Source organism: Oryx dammah, unplaced genomic scaffold (genome assembly GCF_014754425.2).
Source record: "Oryx dammah isolate SB20612 unplaced genomic scaffold, SCBI_Odam_1.1 HiC_scaffold_26, whole genome shotgun sequence".
Taxonomy (NCBI): Eukaryota; Metazoa; Chordata; class Mammalia; order Artiodactyla; family Bovidae; genus Oryx; species Oryx dammah.
In genome coordinates, this window is record NW_024070210.1 from 95,447,711 (window position 1) to 95,460,903 (window position 13,193).

The 13,193-nt window shown below is 51.1% G+C and overlaps 1 protein-coding gene across 3 annotated transcripts in view; it reads left to right on the top strand.

Moving 5' to 3' along the window:
- LOC120853620 (complexin-2) overlaps window positions 1-13,193 on the top strand; it is an 89,092-nt gene that overhangs the window by 66,252 nt on the left and 9,647 nt on the right. The window contains exon 1 of one of the 3 annotated variants that reach the window (XM_040227583.1): window positions 9,882-10,168. The exons of 1 other annotated variant lie outside the window; for it this stretch is intronic. The gene's annotated coding sequence lies outside the window, so the exon portion shown is untranslated. Of the gene's footprint in view, window positions 1-9,881; window positions 10,169-10,352; window positions 10,691-13,193 lie in introns of those variants that run through there. One more of the 3 variants, XM_040227585.1, reaches the window with a different exon arrangement.

The following is a 13,193-nucleotide window of genomic DNA, read 5'->3' on the forward strand; positions in this document are numbered from 1 at the left end:
GAGACTGTTTCTGGTCTGGGAGGGCCTGAAGAACCAGTCTAAAAGGTTGGCACTTCCTCCTGAAGGCAATCAGAAGATATTAAAGGACTTTTTGTGTCAGTTAAGATCCTTTTCTTTGTAAGAAGAGAAAAAACTAAAGCAGCTTTAAGGAGAACAAAAAGGGAAGGGGTGGTTATCGGCTCATAAAAATGATAAGATCTAGGAGAGCTCTAGGTACAGCTTGAGCCAAGGGGGAAAAGAATGTCACCAGGCTAGGGTTTTTCCATTCTCCTTTTCTTGACTCTTCCGGTTCTGAGCTGGTCCCCATTCTGAAGCTCCTCACGGTAGCTCTTGGGAAACCCGATTCATAGAGCTCAGTAAAGTGAGAGTCCATGTCCCTTAGTTCAAGCAGTAATTCCAGAATCAAGCGTCTCTGTAGCCCCAGCTGGTCTGACTTGGGTCCTGGGACTATCCCTGAACTGATCTGGGGAACCAAGGAGAACGAGACGCTGATTGGTTTAGCCCAGGTCACGTGGTCCATCCGCGGCTCCAGATGAGATACATAGGCTGGCTTCTTCAGAGCTGATGGCACGCGCGGGAGGAGTGGGTGCGAGGTGGCAAAATAAGCTGTGACCACCATGTGTTTTGAGGAGGATCCTGATGCAGTCAGGCCGTGTTTTAGAAAGCTATGGTTCTCCCACAGATCTGGAAGCCAGCTAGAAAGTCAGCGTGCAGGAAGCCCACAGGCAGAAGCAATGGGGAGAGGCCAGTGTGAAGAGCCAGGCTGAGCCAGCCTGAGCAGAAGTGAAGCCAGGGAGTGAGCCAAGTGTGACAGAGGTGGGGTATTTTTCATTTAAATCCTCAGGGCCCTGACTTACAGCCCCCATCACCTGTAATCACCTCAGAGTTGGAACACCCAGCCCCATGAAGGACAAGCCTGTGGCATGATCCCCATATAGGGGCCCCAGCAGGGTCACCTATACTCTGGGACCAGTTGCCCCAAAGCTGCAGATCCTAGCTTAGTTGCCAGAAACCCACCTAGTCCCCCTCTGAAAATGTGGCCACCTGTACAGACTCACCAAGCTCCAACGCCGCTGATGCTGCCACCTCTCAGCTGTGCTACCCCACACAAGGCCCTTAACCTCTCTGAGCGTGAACATCGCCACCTGAATATAAAGTGGACACGGTGACATTTGAGGTATGGGAGGCGTCGGTGTGGGGATTAAAGCGGATAAAGATATGAATCAGCTAGCACAGTGAGAGGTTCAGGATGTGAAAATTCCTTCCTCTTCAAACCCTTCAGCTTCTCCCTGGTTTCATGTTCCCAAGACCTTTCCAACCCCTTGCTTGTTTGCCAAATAAAAGGTGTTTTTTGTTTTTTGTTTTCCTGCCAGATAGAAACAACTGGAGGTTGAGTGGCACAGGGCAGCCATTTTTAGATTTGTGGGTGGAAAATTCTTCATGTTCTCAGGCCCGAATTTAAGCCCCCTCTGGACTTCCACCAGGCAATTCCCACGTGAGGACATGATGCTCCAACCCCATGTGTGCTGGAGAGGAAGCCCAAGGAGGGGTAAAGATGTAGAAGAAACATCCCCCTCCCCAAACCCAGCTTCCTCTAAGCTTCCAATTCTCCTTTCTCACCCCAACTTGACCAAACTCAGAGGACTCATGATGCAGAGTCCTCTGACCAAGAAGTTCATAAAAGGAGGCTTTGTCTAATGATCACCCTGCCCCAAACACCAGAAGAAATCCCCACCTTCCTCGGCTGTTGGAGGGAAGGAGGTTGCTGAGACTGTGCTGTGATTCCCTAGGCATTGTCTTGTCTGAGTCTAACAATTGCCCTGGAAGCTCAGGATTGTTAACCCATTTCACTGAGAGGAAACTGAGTCTCAGAGAAAAGCCACTGTCTCCAGAAAGGGCAGAGAGCCGCTGAGATTTCACCCATCTCTGTGTGAGCAGAGCCCTTGCTGTCCCCTCCACAGTGTTTCTGAGATGACTCCCACAGCCCCGGAGCCAGCCTCCCTGTCCTTCCCTGCTCTGGGCTTCCAGTCCCATCTGGCTTGCAAGCTGTGTTTTTGATTCTCCTCCTCAGAGCTGGCTCTTCACTAGGATAGCACTTAGTATGTTGACTGTTGGTGGGCACCTCTCCCCGCTCACTCCTGAGTGCTTCAAATCAGAGCCTCTGATCTGAAAAGATCTTGAACGTGTGAATTGGTCCTGCGTCATCTCTCTGGGGAATATTTGCATCTCTCATTGCAGAATCAAGAGGAGAAGAGAAACTCTGAAAGTTCTTATCTTTGTCTGCCTAGGAAACTGCCTGGTGTCAGAGGCCTTCCACACGTTTGATAAATGAATAATTGAGTGAAAAAGACCTACATAGCGTTGTCATGAGCTGAAAGGGTTGATGTCTATAACATCCCTAGAACAGTGCATGGCGTGCTGGAGGTGTTTTAAGAACGTGATGCTGAGTTGCAACTGGGAAAGAATACTTATCCAGGAGTTAGGGGTTTCAATGACTTGCCGTGTGGCCTTAGAAAGTCCCTCCCACTTTGGGGGTTTCAGTTTCTTCATCTGTGAGTTGAATACATCGGTGAGATGGCCAGAAACGTACTTTTCAGTGCTGCTGAAATGCATATGCTTTTTCATGCATGTTTAATTGCCTCCCTTCACTCCGCCCTCGCCAAACACACACACACACACACACACACACATGCATTCCCGTCAGTCTCCAAAACAGCGTTCTGCTGCCCCTCGGCATTGCCTGCCTTTCATTTCCTTGACCAGAAGAAGCTCCATGAGGTTACTAATCGTTGTTGTCCATGTTCCTCAGCTATGACTGCTTTAGCAAAACAGCAGTAATGTCCCCTCAGATTCATTTTATCAAGCAGCAAAATCTGTTTTGTGGGCCAGGGTGTGCTGGTCCTAAATGGAAAGTAAAAGTCATTTCCAGCTCACTTGCTCTGTAAACACAGGAGTTCTGTCCGCCGCCTTTGCACCCAGATGGAAAGAACATTTAACTTCACAAATGTAGGCAACACCATGGAGGCAGCCCTGCAAGGGACAGGGGGAAAAGCCTTCTATTCCAAAAGGAGCTGAAAAAGAAAACTTCCTCCTAGAACAGGAACAAAATCACACTGTAGGATCACTTTCAAATCCGCAATTCAAGACATTATTAAAGTTGTGAGTGCGTGTGTGTGATTAGTTGAATCTTAGCTTGTAAAATATTCTATGATTCCTTGATTCGGTCTTTTTTTTTTTTTTTTCTAGAAGACCCAGGGTCATATGGTAGTCAGATTCTACTGACCCAAGACAAGGATGTTTCAACTAGTGTACGTGCTTAGTCGTTCAGTCATGTCTGACTCTTTATGATCCCATGGGCTGTAGCCCACCAGGCTCCTCTGTCCATGGGGATTCTCCAGACAAGAGTACTGGAAGGGGTTGCCATGCCCTCCTCCAGGGGATCTTTCCAACTCAGGTCTCGAACCCAGGTCTCCCACATTGCAGGTGGATTCTTTACTGTCTGAGCCCCCAGGGAACTAGTGGGTGTATTGGGGTCTTAGTAACCAATGCAAATTCCTGGGCTCCCATCTCTAAGATTGCTGTCCATCCACATGGGATGAGCCCCAAAAGTCTGCAATCTTTTTAACACTTCCTCCCATCTCATGGGATCTGAGTAGGAGGTGACCACTCTTGGACATAGTGTTTAGACAGCCTGTCATTCTAGATTCTGTGATTTTAAATGTGATTCTGAAATGGCCTTTTGCTTATGATTCTAGTATTCTGGAGCTCTTATTCTGTTTCCATATGCCTAAGGACAAGATTCCAAGGTCTAAAGATTATCTTTCTGAGTAAAGGTTTTTACTTGGGGGAGGGGAAAAGGGACCCAATGTCATGGGGGTTAGAGGGACGTTCTGGAAGGGGGACTTCCTGAGAGCACAGCCCAAAGGTTGATGCCCTACCGATGTGCCTGAGAAGTCCAGCGCTAGGACTCAAATGGCGGGGTGTGTTGGCTGGCTCTGGGATGATACACACATGCGGGACCATCGGTGGATTCCTGATGGACAGAGAGATCCAACCATGTCCCAGAGAGCTGGAAGGGCTAAGGCTGGAGGAGTGGAGGCAGTAGTCAAGCAGAGAGCTCAAAAAAGAACCTGTGGCAAGGGAGGAAGGAGTCACCTCAAAACATCCTCCCTGTGCCTGTGCTGGATGGTAGGGGATGTGCAGACTGGTTTGGCAGACATGAAAATGTAAGGTTTCAGCAAAACCCAGGACGAGAGGGAGCCAACTGTGTGGGGATATCCCAGGGTACAATGTGTGGGCTGAAAGAGGACTGCCTTGACATGCTAATGAGTGCCTGGATCTGGGAGGGTGGGGATGGGAGGATGGGTAGGGAGGACCTCTGAGGAGCTGGTAGGCAGCTGCTGGGCTGGGGAGGAGCTCTGAGTTGGGGAGCAGAGTCTGGAATAGAGAGGGTTTCCTCAGAATGTTCCCACACACATTCCACTTGCCACCAAAGGGTCAGGATTCAGCTGAGGAAACAAAAGCGGAGGATGGAGAAGGGAGCCAAAAGTTTCCGGCTTCCCAGCTGGGGCAGGCTGGGTTACCAAGGGTTTCTCTGGGTGGGAGTGGGGGATGGAAAAGAAAGCATTGCTCATCCTTGGTGACACGTTTAGGCTGTCTGCCTGCACGGCGGTGATGACACACTCCTGGCTGCATGCGCAAGCCCCTCTGTCCCACACAGGGACAGTGACATGTGTGCCAACTCGCTGTGACACACGCCTGCACCCTTACCATCAGTGATGGCACCACTCCCTACTGACGCTAACACACAAGGTGTCATGTCTCATGGACAGGAACACGTAGGACATCCATCATCACACAGAAATGGTGACATGCCCCAGAACTTTTGCACCTGGCACGGTCTACATAAAGGGCACCCTCTGTGGCTGTGCACAGCACACCCTGCATTCAGTTCAGTTCAGTCGCTCAGTCGTGTCTGACTCTTTACGACCCCATGGACTGCAGCACACCAGGCTTCCCTGTCCATCACCAACTCCTGGAGCTTACTCAAACTCATGTCCATGGAGTCAGTGACACCACCCAACCATCTCATCCTCTGTTGTCCCCTTCTCCTCCCACCTTCAATCTTTTCCAGCATCAGGGTCTTTTCCAGTGAGTCAGTTCTTCACATCAGGTGGCCAAAGTATTGAAGCTTCAGCTTCAGCCTCAGTCCTCCCAATGAATATTCAGGACTGGCTTCCTTTAGGATAGACTGGTTGGATCTCCTTGCAGCCCAAGGGACTCTCAAGAGTCTCAGTTCAGTCACTCAGTTGTGTCCAACTCTGTGCAACCCCATGGACTGCAGCACACCAAGCCTCCCTGTCCATCACCAACTCCTGGAGTTTACTCAAACTCATGTCCATTGAGTCGGTGATGCCATCCAACCATCTCATCCTCTGTTGTCCTCTCCTCCTGCCTTCAATCTTTCCCTTCATCAAGGTCTTTTCAAATGAGTCAGTTCTTGGCATCAGGTGGCCAAAGTATTGGAGTTTCAGCTTCAGCATCAGTCTTTCCAATAAATAAATATTCAGGACTGATTTCCTTTAGGATTGACTGGTTGGATCTCCTTGCAGTCCAAGGGACTCTCAAGAGTCTTCTCCAACACCACAGTTCAAAAGCATCGATTCTTCAGTGCTCATCTTTCTTTATAGTCCAACTCTCACATCCATACGTGACTACTGGAAACACCATAGCTTTGACTAGATGGACCTTTGTTGGCAAAGTAATGTCTCTACTTTTTAATATGCTATCTAGGTTGGTCATAACTCAAGAGTCTAGCTGCATATAATACCTGTGCCTTACACCCAAACCATCACCCCATGCCATTATCATATTCTACTGTAACAACAACCCACCTACAGCTCTACACAAATTCACACACTCACACCAGAGTCACTTCAGATCAGAAGGGGTACACCACCTCACGCAGAGACAGACCCACACTTGCCCTGCTAGCCCCTGTATGCCCCCACAGGGGTGCTGCCCACTCCCACCTGCACGGTGTCCAGAAGTGGGCACACACACACACGGGCAGCTTTGCACATCCGTGGGTTTGCCTTCATCCTGGTTCACTCCATGTTGAAGGAGAGAGACTGGGACCCTGACCTCACAGCCCGACAGTGATGGCACCCTAGCCTTATCAGGGACAAGAGGGGAGGCACTCACCAGAGGAGTAAGGTGGCCTAGAGCCCTTCCCTGTGCACCACCCTCATAGTTCTGGTCCTGCCTCTGGCATGCAGCCACCCCCTCAAACCAAGACCAATTCTGCCCCTCCAGGCTCTAGTTAGAATGGCAGGATGTAGAGTCAGCATCTGGAGCATTCAAATGTCTCCCTGCACTGGCCAGCTCAGCTCCTGGCTGAGGTCAGGGCCAGTTCAGCAAGACCCTCCCCATCTCCCACATGGCAGCGTTTGGACGGAGGCAGCTGCAGGGAAGAGGCGGGCTGACCTTTGGACAAGGGCCATTCTCACTGATCACGTTATAGTCTCTGACAGCTGTCACTCCTCACACACCAAAGTACTGACATTCTCTCCCTTCATTGGCTTCTCAGTGAGCACTCGAGACATGTACATGACCATTTAAAAAATCTGTTCAAACCTGGCCCCTGCCCCAGCCCACAAGGCTCATAAATAAAAGTAGAAATTCAACACTAGCCAGGGTAAGACACCTTAAGCAGAGCCATATTCCTATTTTACCAGGTGACTCTTAGAAGCTGCCTACAGAGCAGGCTCTGCAAGGGCCAAGGCTCAGGGTGGCGGGTGGGGACTTCAGCAGGCTGAATTAGAGATGCGGGAGATGAAGGACGTGCTGACAACCCGCATGACATGAGGACCCCAATCTGAGTGCGAACTCATTGCAGGTTTCTCTTTTTTCAAGCGAGAAACTGGAGAACAGGGAAGATGATAAATGTCAATGTAAAAAAATATATCGGCAGAGCAAAAGTTACATTTCCATAGGCTGTGGGATGTGTCAGAAGAGAAGCAGCCCAGCTTGGTGGAAGGCCCCTGGAGCCCAGTGTCATGCCGTCATGGGCTGGAGTCTTGGATCTGCCCCAAACTCACTATATCTCCCTGGACCTTGCCTTCTGTATCTTGAAAATAGGGGTCTGTGTGAACTAGAGGAGAGAATGTACTTTATGCAAAGCACCGAAGTGAGCACCTAAGACATAATTGGGGCCCGATGGTCATATGATTAGCAATAATATAATCAGTAGGAAATCTTCACAATATTTAGCAGCATTTTGGCAATTATGAAAGAGTATTTGGGAACCATGTCTACTGGTTCAGTGTTGACACCAAACGTTGTGCACTGGTACAGTGGTAACAATGAACAGGAGCAAGTGTTCATCTTTTTATCACCTTTTCTTGACAGGAAGCATCAGTGGCTAATATCATGTCTTAATCATTCAAAGGATAAAGCCACCAAAACTTGATTGAGCTGCCCTTTTATTCGCCAGTAAGATTTTCTGCAGCTAGACATGACTCATGTCAGCTCATGAAGTTTTAATAGGCTCATAGAAACTGGGGCTCAAAGAGGGTTTCAGCTGTCACTTACCACCCTCCTGCTATCTTCCGGGGATAGGGAACTCAGCACCTCACATGGGCAGTCCATACTATAGCTGTCCAGCTCCAGCTGGTAGAAGGTTCTTCCTCCTAGAGTTTCTGTTGGTCTTCCTTTACCTTTCTCCCATTGCCCCTATTCTGTCATCAGCACTGGTAAAAATGACAGCTCCTTTTTTCCCTTGCAATGGTTACTTATTCATTCAACAACTATTCTTTAGCTCCTTCTTTGCCAGGGGCGTACTAAGTTCTGGAATTACAAATTGAGCAAAACTTGCCAGTCCTTGAAGGGCTAATCCCACTTAAGAACCCTCTCCTCCAGGTAAAATGCATCCTCAAATCCCTCAACCATCCCTCATTTAACCTGATTTCCAGACACTCACCACTTAACCACCCTGCTTCTTTTCTAACCATATTTGAGCCTACTAAAATCTATCTTAAGCTGTTGTGACCAAAATTGAGCTTAGTATTTTTTTGAAGGCTAAGTTGGATTTTTAGCCCAGCTTAGTCAACATCCATGTCAAAGGCGATGCCCACTGTGGAAAAAGCCAAATTGCAACTAGAGTGCTGACAGCCAGATCCACTCGCTGAGCTTCTGTTCTAGGAGAACAGGGAAAAAGAGGGGAGCGGAAAGAGGAGGACTATGACTCTTGAAATGACAGGATGTCAGATCTCTCTGCCCAGAACTCCCCTCCAGGCATTAGTGGCAAGTCTAAGTCACTCTAATCAAACAACCTCCCCTCTGCCCCCTCCATTAGTGTCTGCCTCTGAAAAAGGAAGAAAAATTTTAAATGAGCCTGCTGATGGGCCAACACAGCATGGAATGGAAAACTCAGCCATAAAGGAAGGGACTCCCCTACACCCAGTCTCACAGCCTGTAAGGGGAAAGCAGAGATAAGCTTTAGAAGGTGACTCCATAGGTGAGGAAGGTACGTCTTCCAATGACTTCTTACGTGTGTGGGGGGGGGGGGGGGGGGGGGGGGGGGTCCTGCATTTTGAAGTCTTTGCTGTCAACATGAATAAAGAAATAGTCCCCATTTATTGGAATAAAATCATGCCTCCTGCCTTTCCCAGATCTGTCCTTCTGCTGCTCTTATGCTCCCTTCTTGGAAGGAAGCCATACCTTACAGAAGCAGGAGTCATCTCCACTCTGACATAACCCTGATTGATGCATAAACTCCTGCAAATCTTTCAAAGGCCTGGTGCATGGCCCCTCCTCTCTGAAGCCATTTTCCTACACATTGGGCTGGATTAAAGGAAGCATTTTAGAGCCAAAAGATGCAAGCAGAATAGAGAGGCTTATAAGGGGAGAGTAATAAAGTGAAAAGATGAGTGTGAGGAGAAGAGGAAAGAAAGGCTGGGGTGGGGGGAGGCATATGTTGTCCTGCCTCTTGGTAGCCCCTTTTCTTCCCTGGGCCAATCAGAGAAAATATGGCCTTCCAGAATAAACTTTGCCAAAGAATTCCTCATTCTTATTCTTCACGGAATATCAGTTCTAGAAGGTCCTAGCAAGTGACTTGCCCAAGGTCCACAACAATTTTGCAGCAGTTTTCTCCCTCTGGGTCCGTGTGGAATGTTCCTTACTGCTTATGGAGGCCTTGCCCATATGATCCATCAGTCTCCTGAGTGCTCACATAACAGGACAGGATGCTGAGGGGCTGCAAAGATGATTTGACGGTGGTCCTGTCATCCTGTAGGAGCTCACAGGCAAGAGACAAGCAAATAGAGAAACAAGGGTGTGCCTGGGGGTTGGGCGGAGGTTGAGCGAGTGCTGAGGCAAGTGTGATCAGTTCTGCCTGGAGAAATGAAGGTGGGCTTTCCTAACTTCCCTGGTGGTTCAAATGGTACAATGCAGGAGACCCGGGTTCAGTCCCTGGGTTGGGAAGATCTTCTACCCACTCCAGTACTCTTGCCGCCACCGTCCCGTCCCCCCCACCCCCCAAAAAAACGGCTCAAGGTGGGCTTTCTTGAGCAGTGGATCTTGGATTTCTGCTTTTTTAAAAAAAAACCTTCCCTCCGTCTCCTGACTCGCATTACCCCTTGGAACATTGAAGAAGCAAGCTTGCGGTCCAGAGAGCCTGGCCGGCCGGGATAGGCAGCTCTATCCTGAAACCCTGCGGGAAGGATTGCTGGGGGTGTCTGGAGGAGAAGGTGGAAAGGGAGGTGGAGAAGGAAGGAGAGGGGAGATTTCTCTTTTTTTTAGGAGAGGGGAAAGGAGGGAGAATGGGAAAGAGAAACGGAGAGGGAGGAGGCAGAGGGAGGGAGGGAGAGACAGAATAACGGAGAGAGAGGGAGAGAGCGGGAGAGAGCCGGAGGAAGAAGGGGGGTGGGGAGAGGGGAGAGAGAGATTTGAATTTCCCATCTGGAAGGGGAGCGGTAGCACGTCAGGGCCTGGCTGACGGGCGTGATTGGAGGGCGCCTCCGGCAGCCGCCCGCGGCAGTAGCCGCGGCCCCAGCTCGCCGAGCAGAGTTGCACGAGGCGGCAGTGGGAGCTGGAATCGCAGAAGGAACTGCCTCGCTGAGTTCGGCCGGGGCCCTGCAGTGGCTCAGACGGTTGCGAGGACCGCCAGGTCGGTGCTGGCCGCGGGCCGGGAGGGCGGAGCCGGGCTGTGGGCAACAGGGTCTGGGCTCTCGCCTCGAGGCCGCAGCGCAGCCCGGGAAGCTGCGGAGTACAGCTTTCAGAGGGTCAGCTCCTTGCGACTACCCGGGCGCTGGAGACGGAGGCTGCGCGGCCGCAGCAGGGACCCCCGGGCGCGCTCGCGGTGGTGCTGAAAGGACAGCTCCCCGCGAGGAGGGGACGCCTGCAGGCGGGAGGGAAAGGCAGTGAAGCTCCAGCCAACTGGGAAAGAGGGGTGGGTCCCTCAGCCGGAGACCCTCGGGCAGAAGCCCAAAACTGCCCTGCTCCCGGGGAGCCAGGACCGCCCCGAAGGCGGCGGGCGACTCAAGTCCGAACCTAGAGAACAACTTCGAGCTCTTGGCGGAGGGATGGGGGCACGTCAATCTAAGCTACTTCAGGTTTGTGGTTAACCTGGAGACCGCCAGGGCCCTCTTCGCCCAGGAAGAGAGACGCCCCCCGCCACACCCGCCAAGGGGTACGGTTCGGGTATCCGAGTGAGTCAGAGGGCGGCGGGAGTGGGGCGGACAGACCGAAGGTGGTGGGGAGGAGAGCCCACACGTCGACTGGGGGTGGGGAATCGAGAGGACTCTGTCGTGGGAGGAGGGGCCGGGGTTGAGGCTGCCCCTATCCGCTGCCTGGGGTCAGTTAGGACAGTCGCCGGCCCTACTCTGCCCCCTCCCTCAGCAAAGTTTGAGACCCGGCCAGGTCTTGAGGTTGGAGCTCCGAGTGTTGGGGGGCGGTGGGGAGGGGAGCTTTCAGTGGCCAACCACGAGCTCCAGGTAGAGCAGCCGGCTACGCTGATCTCCGCGGGGGACCGACCAAGGGGCGCCAGGATTTCTCTCTCCCTCTTCTGCTGGCAGAATTACGAAGCCCCCGCCTCTTCCGCTTTTCTCCAGGAGCCAGTTCCTTACCCATTCCCACCCTCCACTGCTCCTTTCTCTCCCCTAGCGCTCTCCCTTCTAGCATGGGGTAGGGGTGGGGAGGGGGTTTGGGGGACATTCCCTGTCATTGTACCGCATTTGCATAGAGTCTCCCGCAAAAAGCAAATGAGTGTTGAATTGAGTTGCTGGCCCGGACATGAGCTATTAAAGAAAAAAAAGAAAGAAAGAAAAGAAACAAAAACGGATAAACAGTCACAAGGACAAACACTGCAGGTGCTCGAGTCTGCTTGTCAGATGGCGGGGCCCAGTCCTAAAAACTGCCTGGGGCTCAGACGGTCGAGCCTGAGGAGGTGCCTCAGCTGCCTTCGGGCTGGGATGGGTTGGGAGAGTCTGGGAGCGGAAGCTGAAGGCGCGTGCTGCATCCCGGGCGCGCTAAGGGCAAGGAAACCTGGTGCTGCAGCAGCATCCCTCCCCCACCCCTCTTTGCATCCCCTCCCCCAGCCTTCCGTCCCCACTACCACCACCACCGTCGCCCTTCCCGCGCAGGGATCGACCAAGCTTCCCGCAGACCCGCTGAGGAGCGCCTCCTGGCGGTCTGGCCAAAATCAACTGCAGGCAACCGGCCGGACCTCAGCACTCCTCCAGGCACGTCTACAGACAGGCCTGCACTCACGCTCACGCAGAATCATTATGATGCCTAAGTTCAGACACGCAGGAGCATACCTTGAACGAGTACACTCTCACATACTCCCTAACACACAACATTCAGTTCAATCCAGCAAACATATCCTGAGGCTCTACCATTAGCTAGGAGAGGTTGTAGATTCTGGGAAAGGAAAAAAAAAGCACAAGATACAGGCCCTGCCCTGGGAAGACTTCAGAGTGGCTGGGAAGGAAAAGACGCATAGGTGGACAGAGCGCATGAGCTGGAGGCAAGCAGGGTTGCCCTAGAACGTGCCATGGGTCTCAAAAGAGGAAGACTCCATCACATTTCACCAAGGATATCTGGGAAATTTTATGGCAAGAATAATGTATGAAGGGAACCTTTGAAAATTAATGCTGCTGCTGATGGTGATGATGATGACAGCTAACATGTACTGAGAACCTACTATGTGCCAAATGCTGGACTGATCACTTTATTTGCATTATTTAATTGAATGCTTACAACATGAATTGGGCATAGGTGTTATTGTCCCCATCTTACAGATGAGAAAAGATGAAGTCATTTGCTCAAGGTCACTCTAAGTTGAGAGGCCAGGGCTTGAACTGGCAGAGATGAGGTTAAGAGGTTCCAGGGCTGTGGAAATAGCTTGAACAGATGCCCAGGAGTTTTTGGAAAGGATATATGTGGAGGTGTAGCTGATACCGAGCCACATGCAAGGAATGGGAAATGAATGGTGAGGCAGGCAGATGCTAGACTGTGCAGGACTTGAAGGTCAGCACAAGGACTCTAGTTGGTTTAACCAGGCCATGGGGAGCCATTGCAGGGTATGTTTGCATGAGCACATCTGCCCTTTAGGAAGATTAATCGGACAGCTTTGTGGAGGATGGATGAAAGGTAGGGGAGGGATAGAGTTAGAGGTTATGCGCAAATTCAGAACATGGAGGCCCTGAACCAAGGCATTAGTAGCCATAGGAGAGAGGATGTGTGGATGCAGGAAACACTATGAAGCTATAATCCTTGGGCTTCTCCCTCAGAAGCCCATCCCAATTATAACTTGCCAATTCCCTTTGCGGTTTTTATTCAGCAACTACCTCCGCAGCTGACTGAATGCTGTGAGATCAAATGCAATGACTCCCTTGTTCGCTGCCGCAGCCCAGCACCCAGAACAATGCCTGGCAGACAGAAGATGCTGAAAGAACATTTGTAGTGTGAGTGAGTGAAAGAATGAATGAAGCATTCACTGACTCTGGAGTTTTCCACTGAGGCCATGGGAACAAGGCATGCCAAGGAAAAGTGGTTGGTGGGGGTAAGGGGAAAAAGAGGCAAGGATGAGATTGAGCTTTAGATAGATCCAAAATGAAACTACCTAGCAGAGAGTTAAATGCACAGGTCTGGGGGGAGAGAGAAGCTTGAGGAAGGGCATAAACCATTAA